Raw genomic sequence first — 27289 nt, 5'->3', positions numbered from 1 at the left:
ACGTTCTCTTCTGTCAGTCCCACAAGAACCTCTGACTGAAGAAAACATCTCGCGGCTTGAACGGTTCCAGAGAGTTGAAAAACTCTCTGGAACAGTGGTGTGGTAATCGTATGGAGGCTGATGAAAGAGTGATTTGCATAATTTGAATGTCCGAAAATAGTGGTTAAGATTTGGGTGCCTCTAATAGGCCTGTTGCAAGTAACAAAGAATCACGGAAATAATGGTTTCAAAGAAACGTATATGTTAATATGATTCTAAAAAATGGCCCAATCTCAGTATAAACTGAAGGATTATTAATATATTCAATAAAATAAAACTGCAAAATTCTCCAATCGGCCATTATTATTGAAACGCCAATCAGAAGCGTTCTAAACAGTGACGTCATCAATCCATAACATATTTCTTAGAGCAACATAGACAACCACATTGACCGAAATCCATACGTTCTCACCAAAGAGTTCGAAGGTGCAAAAAAAATGTTATTTCGCCACTAAACATTTATTACGTCCATAAAATATTATTACACGATATAAAGGAGATATGTATTTGTTATTATCTAAATAAAATGCTAAATAATACGATATTTCACCAACAAACTTTTTTAATTATTTGGCTGAATGGAACTATCATTGCCATGTTGGCTGTCGTAACTAGAAAAAATGAAAAATTAAAAAGTAAAACTTTTTCACTCAAAATTTACATGTATCTAAATAATTCATCTTAAATTGCAACCGTGTGAGAGTTTTTGTGTAAAATGAGTTATTGTGATACATTTTTGTAATGTATTTATCATCCCTAATCGTAATATATGGTGCTGAATTAACAATATCATTCGAATTCAAGGGAAATTCGTAACTGTAAGTATGTAAACAATGTCTACCACCATACCACCAACTAAATGGTGACGTCACAAATGTCGTGCGAGGCGTTTTCGCGTGAGTTTTAAACTAGCTATAATAAAATGCAATTATTTATGTTAAATCTTATGAGTATAGCTGAAATATTGTGTTTTTCGGATCCAATACAAGTGTACCGACAATAATAAAAGGGATTTCAAAATTTGTCATCAGGCCTATTGGCCGCGATACATAATATGTGGAGCGCTCCTATTGGTGCTTTAGAAAAAGCTTCCAAATACTAGCCGAGCCCGACGGCTGCGTTGTTTAGTTACTGTATTATACAAATAAAGGTTGCGTTCGCAACAGCCGCCATCTTTATAATTTAAAATGGCCGCGCGTTCCAAACGGCTGTGCGACGGCACAGTCAAGTTCTTGGGTCCCAGTTAAAGTTGAAGAACATTCTCAAAGTTTTGAGGAATAAATTCCTAGCAAGGTGGAAATCGTATTAATACCTTCATTTGGTCCTAAATGCGTGTAATCCGAGTTTGCGCTATATCAGGAAGTGGGCACCAATTTTGGGAGCCTTAGGGGAGAATTTTTTCCTTGGATTGCCAATTCGGTGCAGAAGGAACCCACCATCAATGACTATGGTACTACCAGCAAGGTCCGGTGGATCAGACACTGGCGTTTTTCTTAAAACGAGTAAAAGGAAAAGTTTTGCAATTAAATTAGAACTTTTCCCAGTTTCTAACATTTGATTTCTACGAATTTGAAGTTTAAGATACTCATTCGACGCAGAATTTAACCCTCTTTAATAATTACATTTTCCGTCGGACATATTGTAAGTATAGAAAAAATAAAGAATATTTTTTTATTTAGATTCATATGCAGCCTTAACTGGGCTATAACCGCGAAAATCGAAGTTCGCAAATTGCGGAGATTTTTCTCTGTCACTCTAATTACGCCTTCATTGGAGTAAAAGAGAAAGATCCCCGCAATTTGCGAATTTCGGTTTTCACGGTAGCCGCTCTGGTCCGCTCAGACTTGACCTCTATAATCTATTTGAATAAACTCTGATTATCCAAGCATGGCTAACCTCGATAAATAGGTAGTCTATCTGTCGCCGATTAATCGATTACTTTTTATTGTATAGCCTATACTATTGAAACCCCAAGATATTATTAATGTATTACATTGTTACAAATGAGGTTAATAAATACACGGTGTAACATGAGGAAGCCGAATAATTTTAACAGCGTATTCCTGATCATATTTAGAGACAAAACTGTCCTATAAACTTTTTTGAAATTCGCCTAGTTTCAGAGATAATATTAATTTAAATAAAAACAAGTTTTTATTGTTACATAGTGTAGAAGGCCTTTTTGATGGTGATGTTGCTACTATGGGACGTAGTCTAAATATCCTTATTGATAGATGTCAAAAAGTGACAAGTAACACTTTGCAAAAAGTAGGTTTCACGAAAAAAAAAATGTAAAAATCAATTTTAAGTGACAAGTTTACCAATAACATTTATTTTTTATGTACAAATACATTCAAAAACTTGAAAAAACAAAACAAACAAAAATTTTTTTTTGGCGAAATTGATCTAAAGTCATATTACATTTTTTCCTTCTTTTGACCTCAGAAATGCGTGGTTAAAATTATTCGGTTTCCTCATGTTACACCGTGTATAAGGTCTATGTGGGGAACCCGCATTAAAATTTTAGGTTGGGAAGACTGTCTCAAGGCAAGAATTGTTGACAGATGTAGTGCATAATTGTTTTCGTATTTTCTCGGAAACGTTCGTATTTGTCATGCTACTTCAGTCAACCTCAGTACTTTTTGTACCGAGACTGACTGAAATAGCAAGACACGTTCGTACTAATTATTTTCCTCATAATTATTATGCACTACCTACATCTGTTCGTACCATCGCCTACACTGTGAACTGTCCATAGATGGACCTTATGCATTTTGTAATAAGGTCCACCGTTGGACAGATAACGAGTGTCGCTGTTTGTACTTGGCTCTGAAAGTCAGAAAGGAGGAGCTTCGCTCCTTCTGCTCTATCGACCTTCTGTTAAATGGAATACGTGTACAATGTACAAAGGCAAGAGTTAAGGGGCCCACTGATTATCAGTCCGCCGGACGGTATCGGCCTGGCAGTTAGAACAAAATTTTGAGAGGTCCAAACAACTGACAGGTCGATACCGTCCGGCGGACTGTTAATCAGTGGGCCCTTTAGAGGCGGCAAAAGAGCTTATAGTATAGACGGTCTTCACCACATTTTGTACATAAGCCATTCTGAACTTTAAGTGAGTAAGGGTTACAAATTCAAAAACAAAACTACTGCCTCCAGAGGCACACATACCCTCCTGAGACCCAGGTCTCAGGAGGGTATGTGTTCAAAATAGATAGATAAAACATAGATAGACTATACGACGCCACCATTAGTACAATATGGATGAGTTTTCTCTTGTGACACATTAATTGAAAAGAAAATATTAAAATTGAAAACTTGTCTAGCTTGATATTTCAGTCTGCAAAAAAAGAGATTGTCGTCAAGGGAGTGTCTGGATCCTTAAAGGGATGTATATAGGTACTAATAATTTTGTTTTTTTACTTTTTCACCTTCTTGCAGTACGAATGACTATTGCCAATCATTTTGAATTAAAATTCATAATTTGTACGACGCAGGGAGTATATACTGGTATATACCACTAACAAAGTGATTTTTAAGCGTTCGTATGAATACAAATATTAGGAACGGTAAAAAAACCGGACAAATGCGAGTCGGACTCGCCCACCGAGGGTTCCGTGCTTATTAGTATTTGTTGTTATAGCGGCAACAGAAATACATCATCTGTGATAATTTCAACAGCCTGGTGACAGACAGATAGACAGACAGACGGACAGTGGAGTCTTAGTAATAGGGTCACGTTTTTACCCTTTGGGTACGGAACCCTAAAAAGCGCCAACGTCGGGTTTTCATGCGACGCTTTTTAAGCTCTCGTGCAAATGAGGCCTAATTGAGAGTGAGAGGTTTTTAGGACCTGATGGATAATTATTTGGTACGACCTGCAAATGCTATTCTGCATCTCCAAAACTAAATACAACAGATGATACTACACAGGCTAACCCATCACATTTTCATGATTACTTTTAACCGTCAACGGCGACCGCGATTGTTCGCTATCTCCCACTCATCTCGATTGCGACTCGCAACGGGTGCTATTTATATGGCAACTAAAGATATGCCCTTTATTTTCCTAATATAGAAACTCACGATTTCGACCTCTGAACGACAAACTTACTTCAACAGTCACCCGTGGCGCTCGCTCGCTTGTTTAAACTAAATTTCCGAAGTAAAATGTTAGTTTAAAATTTTGCCGCTGGCAAAATTAAATTTGTAGCGGCATGTGGCGCCATTCCACTAATGTAGTTATTCAACTAGGTTCCAGTAGAGCTGAATTCATAAATATGTATACAATTTTGAGTTCTATTCCGTTGTTGAAATGGTTAGAAACGAATATATATTTGTGAACGGAGACACGGCAGTTTTACCTTTAGAGGATGGTAAAGTTAATTTAGTTAGGTCTTGAGTAAGAGGGCACCCACAGTTGTTTCAAAAAGGTGTAAGTATTTTTTATTACTTGCAGTGACATTTTGAGTGCATTGTGTTTAAGATTTATGTCGTCAGTTGCCTACTCTGGTCTGACTGATTCTCAGTAGGTAATCAGTTAGAAAAGTAAGTGAAAAACATGGTACTGTACGTTTTCATGGTTACTTGATTGTCACGTCAGCTTGACAACCTAGTTACCGCAAAATGTATGAGGCACAGCGTCGCCTACTCTTCACCTGTCAGATTTGGTGCTACGTACAATATTTGGCGTTACTTTACGCGTCGTAATATTTCTTCTGGATGAGATTGGCTCGGGACCGGGATAAGTGGCGTACTCGAAGAGAGGCCTATGCTCAGCAGTGGGCGATAAGGCTGATATGATGATGATGAATATTTCTTTGTTTATGCCTCAGGTTCAGGACATAATTTACCGAAAACAATAATAACAATTAGGCCCTGCAACGCTGCTGGCGGCACCGTAGGTTAGGTTTTTTTATAATGTGTTTATACCTATGTATTTTGCTTGGTTTTTGTACGTGTTTTCATATGTATTTTATTTTTAATGCATATTGTATAAATGCCCAACCTATTAAGAAGGAAAATGAATAATACTGACCACAATAAAGCGTAACATAGGCGTAATAGGCGTCCATAGGCTACGGTGACTGCTTAATACCATCAGCTGGGCCGTAAGCTTGTTTGCCACTGACGTGGTATTAAAGAAAGCCAGCTCAGGAGTACCTGAGCTGGCTTTCTTAAGCAGATAAGTTAAATTTTCTATTTCCTTTTTGTCTAGTTAATATAGTAATATTAACTAGACAAAAAGGAAATAGAAAATTTAACTTATCTGAACAAATAAGCGCCTGACTCGCTTTTAGTATTCATTCAGTAGGTACATATTTATCTCATTTAAGTAGTATTCGTTTTATCCAACATCGATCTTTTTTTAATAAATAATAGACTTTTTAACGATGTTTTACTTTAAAATGTACATTTTATTTTGTGTAATTTGTGTAAAATGTGTCTGCGGTCTGTTCGGAGAATTTATAGTGTTGGGTCCGTAATGTCTGTTATCGTTCGTCTACAAATAATACATTTTAACATTTTTAACATTGATTTTTAGCTCGCAAAGCTGGAAACTAAGAACCTTTTTATAACGAATACCTATACTGGGGCCCATTTCTCGAATCATATTAGACTAAAGGGGCCCACTGATTAACAGTCCGACGGACGGTATCGGCCTGTCAGTTAGAACAAAATTTTGACAGTTCCTAACTACTGACAGGCCAATACCGTCCGGCGGACTGTTAATCAGTGGGCCCCTTAATATTATTGAAGCCATTTGAAGTCTTAGGTTTTGCTTTTTTTTTTTTTTCTTCCTCGCGTTATCCCGGCATTTACCACGGCTCTTGGGAGCCTGGGGTCCGCTTGACAACTAATCCCATGATTTGACGTAAGCACTAGTTTTTACTTAGGTTTTGTTTACTTATTTTTAAATACCTAAAGAGCCGATACAGACGGATTGCAAGTATTGCAACCCGACTGCAATTTGGATTGCAATTCTATAGGAACGGGGCTATAACCGCGAAAATCGAAGTTCGCAAATTGTGGGCGTCTTTCTCTGTCACTCTTATTACGCCTTCATTGGAGCAAAAGAGAATGATCCCCGCAATTTGCGAATTTCGGTTTTCGCGGAAGGCCCTCTGCACGCCGACTGCACGTCAACTGCAACGTCGGCCTGCATTTCCCACGCAAGATGCAGTCCGTCTGTACCAGCCCTTAGTGTTCTGCTTTGAGCAAATATTTGCTCTTCCCGCTTACTCGTACCATTGGAGCAAGTGTTTCCATTAACCACACGAACGAACTATTGCTCGCTCAGAGGGTCTACCGCGAACCACGATCGACGTGTTGCCTCTCTGTCGCACTTGTAGATTCGTACAGTATAAGCAACACGTCGAACGTGGTTGGTGGTAGGCCCTTAAACTGTTCAGTGCCCCTAGAGTACATTTTATTCGATAGTGGAACAGTGACGAGCACACGGACGTTTACCTTACTTAAAGTAATCGTACCAGTGCTCGACATGCTAATGCCCAATAGATGACACCTTGCTGTCACCTCTATTGACAATGACTTAAGTTTCAAGATGACATGTACTGGGACCTGACTGGGACCGCCTCGTTTACCGTTTGCCTTAGTAGAGTAATTCTTGAAGTAAGTACTCCGGAATTCACGTTTGTCCATTTACTATTTTCTCTAGATATGCATACTATGTTATAGAAACTATTTTTATAGAATTTTATGTAGGTATGTAAATATGTAACCATTAGCCATGCCCCTTCCTTTTACTTATTTTGGTTCAATTTCGTATTGAATCAATATGCATTTCACTCGTACTTTGGTGGTAGGGTGGCCAGTTATACACACAACTCTTAATAATACCTAAGGTTTCAATTGGCTTTTTTCTTTCTGATTAGTAAGGAGTGGCCAATTACTATATCTTCTTCTTTTCCCTGCCCTTGTACCACGTTATGTGGGTTCGGACAACATGTATTTCTTTTCTTTTCTCCTGTCTTTCGTCACCTCAGCACTCACTCCTTTCTTTCACATATCCTCTCTCACACAATCCATCCATCGGTTTTTGGGTCTACCATCCGCTCTCCGTCCATCAACATTCATCCCTAACAACCTAACATTCTTTTTCACCACACCAGCTCGGAAAGTCTTACTTTGCACTTCAAAAACGGATAGCAAAGTTGCATTTTGCTATCAGTAATTCACATGTGAGGCAAAGTAATCAAATGCAAATTTTGAGTTGTTTTCTTATGTTTGCTGGTAGAATTGACTTTTAAATGATGATTTTGGATGATAAATATTTAATAACATTCATTTGAATTTGATTTGGTTTGATTTTGTTTGATATTTTACATTTAATATTTGCTTCGGGTTGGTGTGGTGAAAAATTTTGTGTTTCACTCGGGGGCAAATTTTATTTAACCCTCGTGCTTTGAAACCCTACGCTCGTGGTTCAATTTTGGAATCTTTCGCTTGCTCGAGTATCAATATTAGCACGAGCGGTTAAACATCAACTTTGCCCCCTTGTAAAACAAATAACTATTGCCTATAGGTATGGCATTCATCCCTCCTCATTACCCTGTAGTTGACTCTGTGCACCCAGCTCAAATCACCTGGGTTAATTATACATGCCTATACCACGCTAACCTACTACTCCTCATCTTCTCCGTTACTGGTGCAACTTTCAAACTTCCTCTATATACTGGCCAATAAATGAGCTTTTATTTTATTTTTTGCCAGTTTTATATATTGTGACCTTTATTGCCACTTTTGTGTTATTTCTACTCAGAATCACGAGCTCTTTCGATCCTAATGGGATAAGAAAATGTCCTAGAGTTTTTTTTACTATTGTGTTACCATTTCCCCATAAGTATACTTTGTATGGCGGTAACAAAAAGGAAAGTTTGAAAAATGTATGGAAATTTTAGGACTCTTTTTTTCTCCTATAAGGATAAAAAACCGGCCAAGTGCGAGTCGGACTCGCACACACACGAAGGGTTCCGTACCATTATCTATAAAAACGGCCATAGCCTATCACAGATCACGAGATACGGCCTGGTGACAGACGGACGGACGGACGGACAGACGGACGGACGGACGGACAGCGGAGTCTTAGTAATAGGGTCCCGTTTTACCATTTGGGTACGGAATCCTAAAAAGGCTCGCGATCCTGACTAGAAATAACACAAAAGTGGCAAAAAAGGTGACAATATATAAAAATGGCAAAAAATAGAAGAAACGCTCAAATATAGCAGTCACCTTACTGTATCATAGCAATATCAAAACTTAAAAAAAGGAACATCTAAATATCGATCGAGTATCATATTCCTGAGAAATTCATTAATACTTTTACGTAACATAGGTATTACAAAACATATTTTCTAGGGACAACCTAATGTTCTTCTTATAAAATGGACGACGTTTTCTCGGAAAACTTATATAAATTAAGGTCTGAACAAAAAGCTATATTGCGGATTACTTTTACTTAATGAGAATTCACTGGGTAGCATATATCGAGGACAATTTACTACAAAATGTTGTCTTCTTTTGTCCTTTACAATTTTATCACAACTTTTGTGGAAAACCCGGGAAAATGCTCAACATGCAGAAGATCCGCACATGGAAAAAGTGCGAGTTGGACTCGCGCACGAAGGGTTCCGTAACATTACGCCAAAAATTGCCATGAAAATCACGTTCGTTTTATGGGAGCCCCACTTAAATATTTATTTTATTCTGTTTTTAGTATTTGTTGTTATAGCGGCAATAGAAATATAATAGTCATCTGTGAAAATTTCAACTGTCACGGTTCATGAGATACAGCCTGGTGACGACAGACAGACGGACAGTGGAGTCTTAGTAATGGGGTCCCGTTTTTACCCTTCAAGGGCGAAAACAGTTTTTTTTGGCAACCTGTCTGACCTAGTCGGTAGTGACCCTGCCTATGAAGCCGATGGTCCTAGGTTCAAATCCCGTGAAGACTATTTATTTGTGTGATGAACACGAATATTGGTTCATGAGTCATGGGTGTTCTCTAGGTATTGAAGTATTTATAAATATATTTTTTTTATTTCTCGAAGAGAAGCCTATGCTCAGCAGTGGGCGACAAAAGGCTGATATGATGATGATAATGATACCTATACTATATACATATATCGCTGTCTAAGTACATCACCCACACCCACCCACAACACAAACCTTATTGAGCTTACTGTGGGACTACTTAATTAATAATGTCCAATAATAGGTATTTATTTATGTCTAATGTGTAAATAATAAATGAAAATAGCGATGAGTCATCTTAGGCGGAGTTACCTATTTCATGCTGACTGTTGATATTGTGTTCCACAATAAAAGCTCGAAGTACGGGATACAAAAAACAGTTTAATTTCCGAAAGTTACAGACACCACGTGATTTTTATATGAGAGCAGTATGTACGTGTGTCGCGCGCGGATAGACAAGCCGACTGACCCGTGGTCATGGTATAATAATATACTCCGCCTGGTACTCCATTCCCGTCTTTTCTAGGTCACCTAACTGACACAAGCCTACGTCATCATGCGACAGCGCTATATGATAATATGCGATAGCGCTATATATAGCGGCCATGTTATTGTGACGTAGGCCTGTGTCACTCTGGGAATAGAAGACCATGTTTTATTAGACTATGCCCGTGGTCAAACACAAAAAAACCGGGCAAGTGCGAGTCGGACTCGCGCACGAAGGGTTCCGTACCATAATGCAAAAAAAAAAAACAAAAAAAAGCAAAAAAAAAAAAACGGTCACCCATCCAAATACTGACCACTCCCGACGTTGCTTAACTTTGGTCAAAAATCACGTTTGTTGTATGGGAGCCCCATTTAAATCTTTATTTTATTCTGTTTTTAGTATTTGTTGTTATAGCGGCAACAGAAATACATCATCTGTGAAAATTTCAACTGTCTAGCTATCACGGTTCGTGAGATACAGCCTGGTGACAGACGGACGGACGGACGGACGGACGGACGGACGGACGGACGGACGGACGGACGGACGGACGGACGGACAGCGAAGTCTTAGTAATAGGGTCCCGTTTTACCCTTTGGGTACGGAACCCTAAAAACGGTTGGAACCTTGTCGCTGCGTCACACGTATATCTACCTCCAAATTTCAGCTTAAAACGAAAGTTGTACAAATTATCGGAGTACCACAATAATAAACAAAATTAAAAATAAACCAAAAACCCATTTTGAGCACGTCGCTAACACTGACTGTATTAAAAAGAAGTAGGTAGGTACTTAGTTTAATAAAGAGTAAACAATATCTACCCTCAAATGGCTTCTTAAGCCAATTGAGGGTAGATGAATTACATGATCAAATAATGTAGGTCATAGTCTAATAAAACATGGTCTTCCATTCCCGGAGTGACACGGGCCTACGTCACAACAACATGGCCGCTATATATAGCGCTATGGCATATTATCATATAGCGCTGTCGCATGATGACGTAGGCCCGTGTCAGTTAGGTGACCTAGAAAAGACGGGAATGGAGTACCAGGCGGAGTATATTATTATACCATGATGTAGGTTAAAGTCAGGTCGTTCAGCGACAGATCCAGACGGTTTTGTATTTGGTTGGTTAATCAATATATGTTATAACTACCCGAAAATGTACAAATTATTTGATTATGTACTTTTATTTAAGTACCTAAAGATACAGAGTAAGTTTTAACTAGGGATGTACCGACGGCGCCGACTAGTCGGGAAAGCCGACGATCCGGCCACATTTGTAGTCGGCGATTAGTCGCAAAAATGGCCGATTAGTCGGCACTTTATTAGTGAAAGAAAAACAGAAAAAGAAATCAACAGTCAATATTTACCATATGTTTTATGTTTATTTTACTAAAATAGCTATTCAGGGTGCATACGCAAACTTTTGTTCATATAATTGACCGTTTGATCGTTATTATATGTTGGTGGGCTGGTGTTTTCCTCTACAGGTCGATCTCAACTGATTCTTGTGTAATTCATGTGCAAGTTCGATCGTTAATATTTTTATTATTATTCCGTTTTTATTTTCTTTTTAATGGTGTAGCCATGAGGAACTATTAATGTTATTGCAAAATTAAGAGACTTAGTCAGGGCACGTTGCTAGTAAAGACGCTGACCACAGGGGATAGGTTCTTAACTGGCGACTACACTCGCGTGCAAAAGTATTGCATCACTTTGCATTTGTTCAACTGCACCCAATATATTTGTAATCTGGTTAATTTCGCTAAATTATTTTAATGTGATCATGTTTCTTGAAGTTTCAGCTTTATGAAAAGTAAAAAAACATGGAAACCGGCCCAGTATTTTTCAAATTGTCGGCTTTTTCCCGATTTGTGAGCGGTTTCACGTTATCACGCGCACGAGTTGCGCTACCCTTGACCCCTATAAAACGGGGGGTAGAGAAGGAGTTGTTATCAGTCACTTATCAGAAGTTGATCGTTACATATCTCCGCATATTTTTCCGTGAAGAAGACCTGGAAAAATGGAAACCACTGAAGCTGAAGTCCGCCAAATCGTCCAGCCCCTGCAAACAGGGCGTAGCCAACGTTCAGTAGCTGCCGAGCTGAATTTAAGCCAATCTACAGTTTGAAGAGTTTACCAGAGGTTCCAGAGGACTGGATCCTTTACTTCAAGACCAAAAAGCGGCCGCAGAAAGTGTACATCAGAGAGGAACGACCGCTTCTTTGTCACGATATCTCTCCGAGATCGACAGCAGACAAGCATTGCCATCCAGCAGCGTCTGCGTGAGGTACGAGGAGTGGCTGCCAGTGAGTGGACAATAAGAAGAAGACTTAAGAAAGCGAACTTGACACCCAGGAGGCCCGCAGCGGGGCCCAGATTGCTGGTGCGACACCGTACAGCCTAAAGAGAGTTTGCTGAAAATCGTAACGGCTGGACCATTGAGCAATGAACCCCAGTTCTCTTCTTGAACGAGTGCAGAATGTGCTTGAATGGATGTGACCGAAGAGGAAGAGTCTTCAGAAGGCCAGAAGAATGGTTCGCTCCATGTTTCTTCTCCGAAAGGGTCGCCTATGGCGGTGGACCCGTAATGTTCTGGGGCGGCATTTTCTACGATGGGTGGACAGCGAGCACAGAGCTGGTTTTCGTGCCTGGCGACGGCCGTGACAGTGGATTGACCGCTGCCAAACTAAGTACGTCACTGATATCCTGGAGGAACATGTTGTTCCTTATGCCGGTATTTTTGATGAGGGGTTCATCCTAATGCAGGATAATGCCCCGTATCACACCGCTAGAGCCACCGCAGCCTACCTTCTCGAAGTGGGCATCGACACCATGGACTAGGGTTGCCAACCGTACTATATTATATAGTATTGTACTATATTTTGGCTCTCTGTACTATATACTTTTGGAAAAATATATAGTACGCTAAAATACTATATTTCCGATTAAATGTATATTACACTCATGTTTAGTATTTTATCTAAAAGTACTTTATTTTTTTGAAATGTACTATATTTTTTATGCCTTATTCTGGAAAACACTATATTCCACCAAAAAAAAGTTGGCAACCCTACCATGGACTGGCCAGCGATGAGCCCGGACCTTAACCCCATTGAACACGTGTGGGACTACCTGAAAAGGAGGGTTCGGAAGCGGAATCCTGCCCTGGTCAATGTTGAGGAGCTGAAGGCCGCCTTGCTGGAGGAGTGGGACGCTATTCCTCATCAACACATTACAAAATTAATTTGGTCTATGAAAAACCGCTTGATTTGTGTAACGAGGGCTATTGGGTGGCAATACCAAGTATTAATTTAATAATAATAATTTATATTATTACCTGCGCCTGTTCTCGAGAATGGTCGTGCCACGCTCTATTGGGATCGATCTATCATCACTGACAGGACTATTGTAGCCAATAAGCCTGATATTGTGATAATAGATCGATCGCAACGTCGGGCCGTGCTCGTTGACATCACCATCCCCCATGATGAGAATCTCGTGAAGGCCGAGAAGGACAAGTCCAGTAAGTACCTAGACTTGGCTCACGAGATAACCGCCATGTGGGATGTTGATTCGACGATCATTGTCCCGATAGTCGTTTCAGTAAACGGTCTAATAGCGAAGAGTCTCGATCAACACCTTGAGAGACTCTCGCTAGGTGGTTGGATCAAGGGTCAGATGCAGAAGGCGGTGATCTTGGACACGGCGCGGATAGTCCGCCGGTTCCTCTCTCTGCAGCCCTGACCACCGGTAGCTTGGGCCTTGCCCCGCTGCTGGCGGCACCCTAGGTTAGGTTTTTTATAATGTGTTTATATTAATTTTTATTGTTTATTAAGTGTTTTTATATTTTACTTTTATATTCATATTATAAAAATACCTAACTTAAGACGAAAAATAAATAAAGAGAATTTATATTGTATTAAAAAAATGACTTTTATTCTCAACTTTCCTGATTTATTTTTGGAGCATTATGCGACTACTTTCAGTTTTCTGATTTTTTTAACTCTTCAGATTCGAAATTTCAATGAATTTACCATTTTTCTAATGCGTTAGATTATAAGCTTTCAGTTGATACCAAATTTTTCAGAATCGGGTATAGAATTACAAAGATATTGGGTGCGGACGAAAAAATGCAAAGTGATGCAATACTTTTGCACGTGAGTGTACGTAAGGGAAATAGAGCCTTGGAAATACCTCCTACAAGCTGTACTGACGGTCTGCTCAGGAACGCAAAATAAAAGAACTAAAGACAGAAATTGAACGAGGATTTTTGTGATAGGTCTTTGAACCTGTAGAGAACACCTTTTAGCCAAGCTAAATTATAATGAATAGCGCAACCAAAGGAGCAAAACTATTGTTTTTCACCTGAACTTATACGAAACTAATGATCTGGCCGACTAGCCGACTAGTCGGCCGACTAATCGGCCATTCGAGCACCGATTAGTCGGCTAGTCGGCTAGTCGGCCAAATCAATAGTCGGTACATCACTAGTTTTAACTTAACATTGCCTATCGCGATTTAAATTTATGAATTTACAAAATTCTTATATTCAAACATTTTCCTTCGATGCCCTACAAATTAAAACTGTTTTGTCCGAAGTTCGCAACGCGATTATTATTTCTGTAGAAGATTTTGCGAAATCGGGACCCGTCCTACTTCGAAAATTCGCTTCAAAATTTGTCTAAACTCGGTTTCACAGACCGAAAATACGGTTAAGTCAATGATATTGGCACAGTTTCCAGATATAACGGAGCGGCCGAGGTACTCAAAAATATCTGGACACGCACTCTAACGCCTTGACAATGTAGAGGGGTGTTCAGATATTTGTGAGCGCCTCGACCGCTCCGATACCTATATCTGATGGCGACTGTACACGAGTTGAATTGAAAACGCTTACCTATTTTTTTAAAATAGGTATGTAATGTGCCTATATTCCTTTTAGGTACTTACTATTTAATTTATTTGTTACGGCTATAAGAGCGATAATTTTTTACTGTCTTCTCAACCAAAAAAAAATTAAACAGGTTTTTCAACGGGCAGATCAGGGGGTCTAGCCAAGATGACAATCGTTGACAGAAAACACCATCGAAACTTAAATAATGATTTCCATACATTATTAAAGTCACGTGACTTTTCGTAGTATCTGTCATCCGAAAACATTTTTAGTGTTCCGTACAAAACTTTGTTCACTTCGGTCTTGCAAATCAGTTAAGAGCGCTATTACATTTCGGCGTTGAGCGAGTTTAGGTATTTTACACGCTGCGGCAGGCCGTGCGAGCTCAGTATGCCGATCCCTTCTACCACACTCGCACTACAATGATGGATTAAACATTCTTGATCCTTCGCGAAGCATATTGAAATCAACCATAACAACACTAACTGTGCTTAACTTTTAAAGTCCTAAAACTGTTATTTGGTAAGTACGAAAATACTAAATGCAGTGCAAATGTAAGTGTGTGCAGTGTTCATAAATTAATTTTTCATCTATTTTTGATGATTTTTGACCCCCCCACCCCTCAAATCATCCAAAAATCATGCTTCGGATGACTCTGTTTCCTCCTACGTCATACTACCATCATCCGATGTCCAGACCCCCCCCCCCTCCTTCCATTTGAAACGACGTAATTTATGAATAACCCCATACTCGTACTTAAGAAGGTATAAGTATTACTCGAAATAAATTATAGGTACTCGCTTATTTACATGTTTCGTCATAGCATTTGGTACCTATAGGTTGTAAAGTTTGTATCAACGAGGGTTTAAAAACGAACTAGTATTGAGGATCTGATGATAATGATGATGATTAAGGTGGTCACGGATACCAATCAACCATGTAGTAACATGATTAGGCTCGTTTGATTCGTCTCAACAAGATCTTTGACACTGAAGATACACAGGGTCTGATGATGGAGCTGGAAGGTGGCCACGGGTACCAGTCTATCATGTAACTAAACCACTTCGTGTTTGGGCTCGTTTGATTCGTCTCAACAAGATCTTTGACACTGAAGATACACAGGGTCTGATGATGGAGCTGGAAGGTGGCCACGGGTACCAGTCTATCGTGTAACTAAACAACTTCGTGTTTGGGCTCGTTTGATTCGTCTCAACAAGATCTTTGACACAAGACAGTACTCAGGGTCTGATGATGGAGCTGGAAGGTGGTCACCATTACCAATCAATCATGCAACTAAACCACATCGTGTTTAGGCTCGTTTGATTCGTCTCAACAAGATCTTTGACACTAGGTGATACACCAAACACGAAGCCCAAACACGATGCCCAAACACGAAGCCCAAACACGTAGCCCAAACACGAAGTGGTTCAGTTACGTGATAGACTGGTACCCGTCGCCACCTTCGAGCTCCATCATCAGACCCTGAGTAGTATCTTGTGTCAAAGATCTTGTTGCGACGAATCAAACGAGCCCAAACACGAAGTGGTTCAGTTACATGGTAGACTGGTACCCGTGGCCACAGTCCAGCTCCATCATCAGACTCTGAGTACTAACTTTTGTCAAAGATCTTGTTGCGACGAATCGAACGAGCCCAAGCACGAAGTGGTTTAGTTGCATGGTTGATTGGTACCGGTGACCACTTTCCGGCTCCATCATCAGACCCTGAGTACTATCTTGTGTCAAAGATCTTGTTGAGACGAATCAAACGAGCCCAAACACGAAGTGGTTTAGTTGCATGGTTGATTGGTACCGGTGACCACATTCCGGCTCCATCATTAGACCTTGAGTACTATCTTGTGTCAAAGATCTTGTTGAGACAAATCAAACGAGCCCAAACACGAAGTGGTTTAGTTGCATGGTTGATTGGTACCGGTGACCACCTTCCGGGTCCATCATCAGACCCTGAGTACTATCTTGTGTCAAAGATCTTGTTGAGATGAATAAAACGAGCCTAAACACGAAGTGGTTTAGTTGCATGGTTGATTGGTACCGGTGACCACCTTCCGGCTCCATCATCAGACCCTGAGTACTATCTTGTGTCAAAGATCTTGTTGAGACGAATCAAACGAGCCCAAACACGAAGTGGTTTAGTTGCATGGTTGATTGGTACCGGTGACCACCTTCCGGGTCCATCATCAGACCCTGAGTACTATCTTGTGTCAAAGATCTTGTTGAGATGAATAAAACGAGCCTAAACACGAAGTGGTTTAGTTGCATGGTTGATTGGTACCGGTGACCACCTTCCGGCTCCATCATCAGACCCTGAGTACTATCTTGTGTCAAAGATCTTGTTGAGACGAATCAAACGAGCCCAAACACGAAGTGGTTTAGTTGCATGGTTGATTGGTACCGGTGACCACCTTCCGGCTCCATCATCAGACCCTGAGTACTATCTTGAGTCAAAATTAATACATATAGAATGTCAGGTCGTTTCAAATATTTTTAATCCTGTCCGGTAGTTTATTAAACTGTACCATTATAAATTATAATACTATAAAAACAGTGCTAGGATCAAAGTCTCTCGTTGCGGTATACACGCACACAGTATAGCGTTTTACACGGCGCCCGCCGCACACAATGATAAAAAATCTCGTTGTCGCCGTTGAAAATGTGCGGAGCCGACCGACACACGTCCTGCCTCTACAAGCTCTGCCGCGGCACTGAGCTGGCGCAGCGCGCGTCATCGGTAATATAGAGTAGTTTTCAAAAAATTGCCAAAAAATTATAATAGAATTTCATAAACACTAATGTATACCAACAGTATAAGCAAACGTTGCAGATTGCTTGAGTATGAAAATGACTTCGATATTAAGTACATTTTCGTAGGAATTGACACTTGTTTCGGAGAGAAAATTGAGTTCGTTTTACTTTGATTTTCTCTTTCTCAAAGGTGTGTAGGAAAAATATCGTTTGATATGCCTAAAGTACAGGGTATTAGTAATACAAAATAGCCAGGTTTAGCAGAGTAAACTTCTCAACATTTCCAAATAAGAGCTTGCCATTCAGTGCTTCACGGGGTTTTTCGGAAACGACCATCAGAAAAAAAATCATTACTAATTTAATAAGTCCTTTTTCTAATATTTACAACGATATTTAAAAAGATAAGAAGACGCTTTTACTGAAACAAGTACTCATTGTTTCTAATAATGAGCACAAAGTCCTGAATTTCGTCGACTAGTATCATCAATTTTGCGTTATTTCGACTTTTCTTGTAAGAGCGCTCTTAAATGCGTTTTCTCAGAGACCGTTTGACGTAGATACCTAAAATTTGGAACAGTTATGGCAATTACCACCACTATTATTGTAAATAAGACAAAACCGCTTCTTTCTTATTTTAGAGGAAAATTTAGGGGGTAGAGGAGGGGTAAGCAGATTTTTTTCTATTCGTTTGGTGTAATATTGTCAGAGAGTAAAGTGGGGCTAATTAGTACAGTTTACATTGCTCTCTTATCATTAGCGATGAAAAGGTTAAAAGGGAAATCCCGTAGGAGTGCCCTACGCTATCGCATGCATTAACGATGATATAACTACAAGGAAAAGTTTACACTATCTGGGTCAGTTTGACCCAGTAACTTCTCTATTTATCAGTTACTGGAGCGATCGAACATTCACCCGGCGGTACTTGCTAGGTATTTACATAAATATATAAAAAAACTGTTAGTAACATTAAATAGTTATTTTCACCACACCAGCTCGGAAAGGCTTACTTTGCACTTCAAAAACGGATAGCAAAGTTGCATTTTATTCACATGTGAGGCAAAGTAATCAAATGCAAATATTGAGTTGTTTTCTTATGTTTGGTGGTAGTACTTTTAAATGATGATTTTGGATGATAAATAATTAATAACATTCATTTGGGTTTGATTTTGTTTGATATTTTACATTTAATATTTGCTTCGGGTTGGTGTGGTGAAAAATTTTGTGTTTCACTCGGGGGCATATTTTGTGTAACCCTCGCAACGCTCAAGATTCCTCTGGTGTGGTAAAAAATAATAAATTCGTTCTATATTCAAAGTTTGATTGGACAAGTATAAACAGCGTTTTCTTCTTCATTGCTTTCTAACGTGCTTTCTACATATTGTGCTGCAATAAATTCCCTATTTTTCAACCGACGAAAAAAAAAAAAACGGAGGAGGTTCTCAAGTCGACGCGTATATTTTTTCAACCGACGAAAAAAAAAAAACGGAGGAGGTTCTCAAGTCGACGCGTATATTTTTTTTTTTTTTTTTTTATGTATGACCACGCATAACTTTTTACAGAGGTGTTCCATTTTGATAATTATTTTTTTATTGGAAAGGGTATACCCCGAAGTTGGTCCCATATAAATTTGGAAAAAAAAATCCAACGTTAAGGGTAGGAAAATAGGGGATGATTGATTTTTTCACTCACCGATTGTAACGTATGACCACGCATAACCTTTTACAGAGTAGTCGTAATAATAATAAAAATTTGGAAAAAAATCCTACCCTAAGGGTGGGAAAATAGGGGTAATTTATTTATATTACAGAACATAATAGTTAAAGTAGGATTATTAATATAACAGTTAATAGCTAAAGCAAGGTAGGTAGCTATTTTAAAAGTAATCAAAAATTAAGCATGTAATAATTTGTATAAATTATAGCCACAGAAAATTATAAAATAAAAACTTTTTAACAAAAAAAATAACCGCCGAAAAAAAACTAAAAGGAAATAAAAAACCTAACACGAAACGAGTCGACCAAACAATAGCACACTGAAAAGAAAAAAATAACTATTTTGTCTTCAATAACGCAAGTGAATACCTATGAACTATGTATATACATACTTCTGAAATCAATCACACAAATCTGCGTATTTATATATTTACAATCTGTTATTTTTGGAGTCGGTGCCAGCCTCAAACAAACTTGAGCACCTTAGTGAAGCACCTGCAGTCCTGCACCGACTCCAAAAATAACAGATTGTAAATATATAAATACGCAGATTTGTGTGATTGATTTCAGAAGTATGTATATACATAGTTCATAGGTATTCACTTGCGTTATTGAAGACAAAATAGTTATTTTTTTCTTTTCAGTGTGCTATTGTTTGGTCGACTCGTTTCGTGTTAGGTTTTTTATTTCCTTTTAGTTTTTTTTCGGCGGTTATTTTTTTTGTTAATTGACCAAACATTAGCGTAGGTCGGCCTTCGCATTAGCGGTCCACACCACGTTTCGCGTCAGCCATAGCGGCTGTGTCCCTGATACAGCCTCTCTCAATTTTAAAAAAAAGGGAACCGCCTTCAAAAATGTAAGAGAACCAAAATTTTAGACAGAAAAATGCTCCACTTACTTGCGAGATAAACGAGATACATAGTTCATTCATTAATTTAGTTCTTGCACATACGGAGTGTAAAGAAGATGTACTGCAGCAACTCCGCAGTGGCAGAGCACGCCTTGGATACAGGCACGTCGCACTATCTTCGAATACGAGAAAAATGCTACGTACCACGTAAAATACGTGAAGCGATCGAGATTGGGCGGCGCCCTAATTTCATTCGGGATAGCGGCTGGGCTGTGCCGCCAGCATGGAAGCCTGTGATTCTTCAGCAGAATACCAGTGAGTGTTCTGACAGTGTAGTGGACATAGTGAGTTCGTGCTGTGGATCGCTACAAGTGTTATGTGTGTAAGTGACCTAGGCTCTCTGACACATGTCGCGCGAGTGACTAAAAACAAGTAAGTCAAAACCGTAAAATTATTCATAACTAGAAAACTATAAGATTTTTTATTTTTCTTTTGAAACCTCGTTCAGAACACACTCTGATTTGCTTTGCATTCCATGTATTAAGTATAAAGAATCCGTTAATTGCATAGATGATGCTCTAACCTACTAGTTCTGTGAATACTGGTAGGGCTATGTGCGAGTATCGCCCACAGCCGAGGAGGCCTCAGGGTGTATCAAGGAGAGGCCGACTCGCGCGATGGGCTCCCGTTCGCCGTGATCTTACAAAGGTAACATGGTCACGGATTTTACAACAGCAGTTTGCACTGCTGGGTTCTTGGCATTGCTTACTGCGTTTACAACTGGATACCAAAAAATAATGGTGGTCAAATACAAAAATAATGCTAAATCCATGCTAAACCCGTGAATGAAGCTAAAATTTGTTGGAAAGATACCCCAGTAACGATCACTACAGACCACCATTATTGAAGCCATTCGTAAAACAATTCATCGTATTTTTAAATAGATACATAACAGGTTATGAATTTGATTTGGGTTTGTTATGGTTTGTCAGTAAAGGTAATTAAAGATGTAAATATTGTAGAAATATAGTACTAGGACCTGTGAGCTGTACAACAACTCTAACGGAAAAGAATATTCTTTTGGTGATGATGTCGAACCCGCTTACAAAATTTCACGAGAATCGGTTTAGAATTGTGACCCTGTAGAGGAGGAACGGAGACCTACGCTAACGTTTGGTCAATTAACAAAAAAAATAACCGCCGAAAAAAAACTAAAAGGAAATAAAAAACCTAACACGAAACGAGTCGACCAAACAATAGCACACTGAAAAGAAAAAAATAACTATTTTGTCTTCAATAACGCAAGTGAATACCTATGAACTATGTATATACATACTTCTGAAATCAATCACACAAATCTGCGTATTTATATATTTACAATCTGTTATTTTTGGAGTCGGTGCCAGCCTCAAACAAACTTGAGCACCTTAGTGAAGCACTCCAAAAATAACAGATTGTAAATATATAAATACGCAGATTTGTGTGATTGATTTCAGAAGTATGTATATACATAGTTCATAGGTATTCACTTGCGTTATTGAAGACAAAATAGTTATTTTTTTCTTTTCAGTGTGCTATTGTTTGGTCGACTCGTTTCGTGTTAGGTTTTTTATTTCCTTTTAGTTTTTTTTCGGCGGTTATTTTTTTTGTTAATTGACCAAACGTTAGCGTAGGTCTCCGTTCCTCCTCTACAGGGTCACAATTCTAAACCGATTCTCGTGAAATTTTGTAAGCGGGTTCGACATCATCACCAAAAGAATATTCTTTTCCGTTAGAGTTGTTGTACAGCTCACAGGTCCTAGTACTATATTTCTACAATATTTACATCTTTAATTACCTTTACTGACAAACCATAACAAACCCAAATCAAATTCATAACCTGTTATGTATCTATTTAAAAATACGATGAATTGTTTTACGAGTGGCTTCAGTAATGGTGGTCTGTGGTGATCGTTACTGGGGTATCTTTCCAACAAATTTTAGCTTCATTCACGGGTTTAGCATGGATTTAGCATTATTTTTGTATTTGACCACCATTATTTTTTGGTATCCAGTTGTAAACGCAGTAAGCAATGCCAAGAACCCAGCAGTGCAAACTGCTGTTGCAAAATCCGTGACCATGTTACCTTTGTAAGATCACGGCGAACGGGAGCCCATCGCGCGAGTCGGCCTCTCCTTGATACACCCTGAGGCCTCCTCGGCTGCGGGCGATACTCGCACATAGCCCTACCAGTATTCACAGAACTAGTAGGTTAGAGCATCATCTATGCAATTAACGGATTCTTTATACTTAATACATGGAATGCAAAGCAAATCAGAGTGTGTTCTGAACGAGGTTTCAAAAGAAAAATAAAAAATCTTATAGTTTTCTAGTTATGAATAATTTTACGGTTTTGACTTACTTGTTTTTAGTCACTCGCGCGACATGTGTCAGAGAGCCTAGGTCACTTACACACATAACACTTGTAGCGATCCACAGCACGAACTCACTATGTCCACTACACTGTCAGAACACTCACTGGTATTCTGCTGAAGAATCACAGGCTTCCATGCTGGCGGCACAGCCCAGCCGCTATCCCGAATGAAATTAGGGCGCCGCCCAATCTCGATCGCTTCACGTATTTTACGTGGTACGTAGCATTTTTCTCGTATTCGAAGATAGTGCGACGTGCCTGTATCCAAGGCGTGCTCTGCCACTGCGGAGTTGCTGCAGTCCATCTTCTTTACACTCCGTATGTGCAAGAACTAAATTAATGAATGAACTATGTATCTCGTTTATCTCGCAAGTAAGTGGAGCATTTTTCTCTGTCTAAAATTTTGGTTCTCTTACATTTTTGAAGGCGGTTCCCTTTTTTTTAAAATTGAGAGAGGCTGTATCAGGGACACAGCCGCTATGGCTGACGCGAAACGTGGTGTGGACCGCTAATGCGAAGGCCGAGCTCCGCGTAGGGCCGAAGGCCCGAAGCGTCCAGGATTTAAGTGCTTTAACATAGAACAATAGTACAAGTGTCTAAATGCGAAGGCCGAAGGCCGAGCTCCGCGCAGGGCCGAAGGCCCGAAGCGTCCAGGACATCAGTGCTTTAGCACAGAAAAATAGTACAAGTGTCTAAATGCGAAGGCCGAAGGCCGAGCTCCGCGTAGGGCCGAAGGCCCGAAGCGTCCAGGATGTTAGTGCTTTAACACAGAACAATAGTACAAGTGTTTAAATGCGAAGGCCGAAGGCCGAGCTTCGCGTAGGGCCAACGGCCCGAAGCGTCCAGGATGTTAGTGCTTTAACACAGAACAATAGTACAAATGTCTAAATGCGAAGGCCGAACTCCGCGTAGGGCCGAAGGCCCGAAGCGTCCAGGATTTAAGTGCTTTAACACAGAACAATAGTACAAGTGTCTAAATGCGAAGGCCGAAGGCCGAGCTCCGCGTAGGGCCGAAGGCCCGAAGCGTCCAGGACATCAGTGCTTTAGCACAGATCAATAGTATAAGTGTCTAAATGCGAAGGCCGAAGGCCGAGCTCCGCGTAGGGCCGAAGGCCCGAAGCGTCCAGGACATCAGTGCTTTAGCACAGAACAATAGTATAAGTGTCTAAATGCGAAGGCCGAAGGCCGAGTTCCGCGTAGGGCCGAAGGCCCGAAGCGTCCAGGATTTAAGTGCTTTAACACAGAACAATAGTACAAGTGTCTAAATGCGAAGGCCGAAGGCCGAGCTCCGCGTAGGGCCGAAGGCCCGAAGCGTCCAGGACATCAGTGCTTTAGCACAGAACAATAGTACAAGTATCTATATGCGAAGGCCGAAGGCCGAGCTCCGCGTAGGGCCGGAGGCCCGAAGCGTCCAGGACATCAGTGCTTTAGCACAGAACAATAATACAAGTGTCTAAATGCGAAGGCCGAAGGCCGAGCTCCGCGTAGGGCCAGCAATAGGAACCCGGGATTGTCAAGCAGCCGTCATACGTTATATGTGTTCTATCAAAGTAACTCGCGCCGCCGCGCCGCCATAGATCCTAATCCATTATTTGAGGAGATTAGCATGTATTACTAGGGTAAAAGTGGTATTTAAAGAACCGTTTTTACTTTATCTTACTACTTTAGGTATTTTGCGTCAGTTTTGTGCCTTAATTTTCGCACACGGTGGCGTCAAACAAGAGCAGTGATAAAAATTCTGTAAAAACTGTCACATTTTTATGTTTTAGCAGCTTATTATAATTCCACGTACATACTTTATTTTACTCATATTTCATTAAAATAAAATAAGATCTATGAAATGGCACCACCGAAATCGGTTAATGGGCTGATGAGTCATTACTAAATGAACACTGAAAATAGGGGTCATTTTAGCTCCGAATACGTCGTGTCTAGCGCAGAATCAGCGCCATCTATGTCAGCGGCACGTACTGTTCCGAGTAATGGCTACTTTCTTCTATATATCTATAACAAAAAAACTATGTTTGTAGGTGTTATAGTTTCGGAGATATAAGCCGCCGCGCCATAACATTTTTCGTTACATCGGTTTTTGATCCGAGCCCCTCTACGGGTTTTTAAAGACGTTCACCTACGTTTCACGTCAAAAAGAAATAAAATTTTGGTTTTGTTTTTTATTTATTTTTTGATTCGATAGAAACAATGACATTATAATCATCATTTATTTAAACGTCATTCAAGCGTATGGTTTTTTGAATCCATTCTAAATATGGGCTCACAGGGGTAGGTATACTTTGTAATAGGAGGCAAATTTGAACCCCTGCTACATACACCAAAGACTCGTCCGTCATACACCAGCGGGCCTCCGGAGTCCCCCGGGCGAGCCTGTTGCTTCCTGTTCGAACACTTCGGCGCTACACATAAATAACAGTCATAGAAGTCAGGTTCACAAAGGGCCACAATACCCTCGCCAATTTGAAGAGGAATGAATTCTATTTCTCTGAGTTCTTTCGAAGTCACAGCAATATTATGCTTTGTTACTAATCCAAACCCCGCGTATTTAATAGGAAGCCCGAGGAAAGCTTTATAATCGAGCGCCATCAGTCTTGCAAAGTTCTTTATGGGTATTTTTTCAGTGAAAATTAGCGCTATATCATTTAACAAAACTGGATCACGGTAGGAAGGGTGAATGTATGTTTTGATCACGCTTGAGTACAACGTGGTTTCATTTGCCGGCTTTGTAAAATCACCATATCTGATGACAAGCAACATAACTTGGAACGCAGTGGGCTGCTGTGAGGACCCAGTCTTCTGCTATAAGGCTGCCTGTACAAGATCGGCGCCCAGAGTTCTTCGTTCTTCCTTTGCAGAAGCACAGTGAACGGGAACTCGTTATGAGTGTCGTTTCGTCCTTTATACACCCTCAAATCTCCACGGCCAGGAGCCTTATTTGCACTTAACTTTATAAGTATTGCCAGAATAAATAAGAAGTGCATTTTTAAGTAATGAGAATTTACTTGCATTTTGAATTCGACGATTATAAAGTAAATGCGATTGTATATATATTCTGAACGGGATCCCAAAAGGAAGTAATAAAAAATAGAACGATATAGCAGTTTTATTTGATTTCTTTCTATAGCCTTTCAAAATCAAAACCAATTACTATAAATCCATAAAGATAAAAATAATGATATTATGTTGAAAGTGTTGAAACCATTAATATTAGTTTTGAAGGATTCGGTTTTGAATGTTTGATGTTTTTCAGTATTTTGATTTAGTACTTCTTATAAATATGTAAAATTAAAAACAATTATTGTTGTATATATATGTATATATATATATATATATTCCCCATACCTTAAATTACACTCCATTTTGTACAAAATCATAATTTAAAACAGAACGACGGAGTAGTTAGCTACACGGTAAGTCATTTAAAATCTCACACAGAAGAAGTCAAGCTTGATCAGGCGACATGTCTACATATAAAACTTGAAAATACTATTATTTTAGGCATAGGTATATAGATCCCCTTCTAACTTAAATGCTTCAAATTTTATAGCTTCTTTGTGTAATCTGATCATACAATAAAGTAATAATAACAGGTGTCATTAATTATTTACAATCACAATACACCTTCGGGCTGTAATCCCGAAGGAGATCCCTATGACCCGGGTTTTGCCTGCATGCATTATTGATGATATAATTAACACGTACATTTTACACGTATTTGGGTCAGTATGACTCTGTAATCTATTTAAAGCATTATAAACCACTTTAAAGCGATCATTGGCGCTTTAATAGTATATATTGTCACTGAAAAACGATAATTGGCGCTGTCACGGCGCTGTAGTAAATTGTCTGTTAATATTGTTGTAATTATTGGTGAATGCATAGTATTGCATAGGACTTGGTACGTAAGGCATAGGCGGATCCAGGGGGGGGGGGGGGGCGCAATCGCAAATAAACAAAGCATGACTTTCTGAGTGATGCTTTGTTTATTTGCGAAAAAGTAACTATAGGATATGACCGGGCGGACGGGCGAGGTGTTCAAATTTACAATGACACGCTTTTATTCTCTTAACAATAAAGTCGCGTCAATATCAACCTCATTTTTAGGGTTCCGTACCCAAACGGTAAAACGGGACCCTATTACTAAGACTCCGCTGTCCGTCCGTCCGTCCGTCCGTCTGTCACCAGGCTGTATCTCGTGATCTGTGATAGCTGAAATTTTCACAGATGATGTATTTCTGTTGCCGCTATAACAACAAATACTAAAAACAGAATAACATAAAGATTTAAGTGGGGCTCCCATACAACAAACGTGATTTTTTGACCGAAGTTAAGCAACGTCGGGCTGGGGCAGTACTAGGATGGGTGACCGTTTTTATAGATGTAAAGATTATGTAAGTATCAGCATACCGTCTTTAACCATATGGGCACACGGGGCCTGTGCCCCGGGCCCCTATACCCCGGGGGCCCCGAAGGGCAGACAGTAACAGTTTATTTGATCACCCATAATAAATAGAACGTACGTAGATTCGTACTTTCCGCACTTGTATCGTACTTATGATTCGGTTAAGTTGTGTTCTAATGTATGGGGAAGACAAACAACATACCATACCATACCGTATCATACTACATTCATAAAAGGCTGGCTATAATTAGTTTTTCAAAAAACACAATTTGACCGAATCATTAACACATTCACTGCCCCCGACGCACATGTGCGTCCACCGTCATACAAGTTTGTTCCTAGGCCACGCCCCCTGGCAGCGAATGCGTTAATTACTATTGGAATTCACTCCCTAGAATAATAATGTCGGTCATTTAACAATACGATTATACGAAAACATTTTCGAATTTCGCGTAATATCGGCCGCTGGAATTTGGTCAAGTATTTAAATATTTACGAGTATGTGACGAGCAAATTTCAGTAATTAAGTTTAATAACGTTTACGTCGCTTGTTACGAATCATTTATACTTTCACTATATTTCGGTGAGTTCATTTACATGCTGTGCGCGCGCTGGGGGCCTACCGGGAACCACGTTCGACGTGTTGCCTCTCTGTCACACTTACGTCTGAATTTACAAGTGCAACAGAGAGGCAACACGTCGAACGTGGTTCGCGGTAGGCC

The 27289-nt window shown here is 39.7% G+C and overlaps 1 protein-coding gene across 2 annotated transcripts in view; it reads right to left on the bottom strand.

The window, feature by feature from the left end:
- The window catches only part of LOC134804291 (uncharacterized), a 286114-nt gene that overhangs the window by 34820 nt on the left and 224005 nt on the right, over positions 1–27289 (bottom strand). The gene's annotated exons all lie outside the window — the stretch shown is intronic.

This window comes from Cydia splendana, chromosome Z (genome assembly GCF_910591565.1).
Source record: "Cydia splendana chromosome Z, ilCydSple1.2, whole genome shotgun sequence".
Classification (NCBI taxonomy): Eukaryota; Metazoa; Arthropoda; class Insecta; order Lepidoptera; family Tortricidae; genus Cydia; species Cydia splendana.
This window is presented reverse-complemented; position numbering and strand designations above follow the sequence as displayed.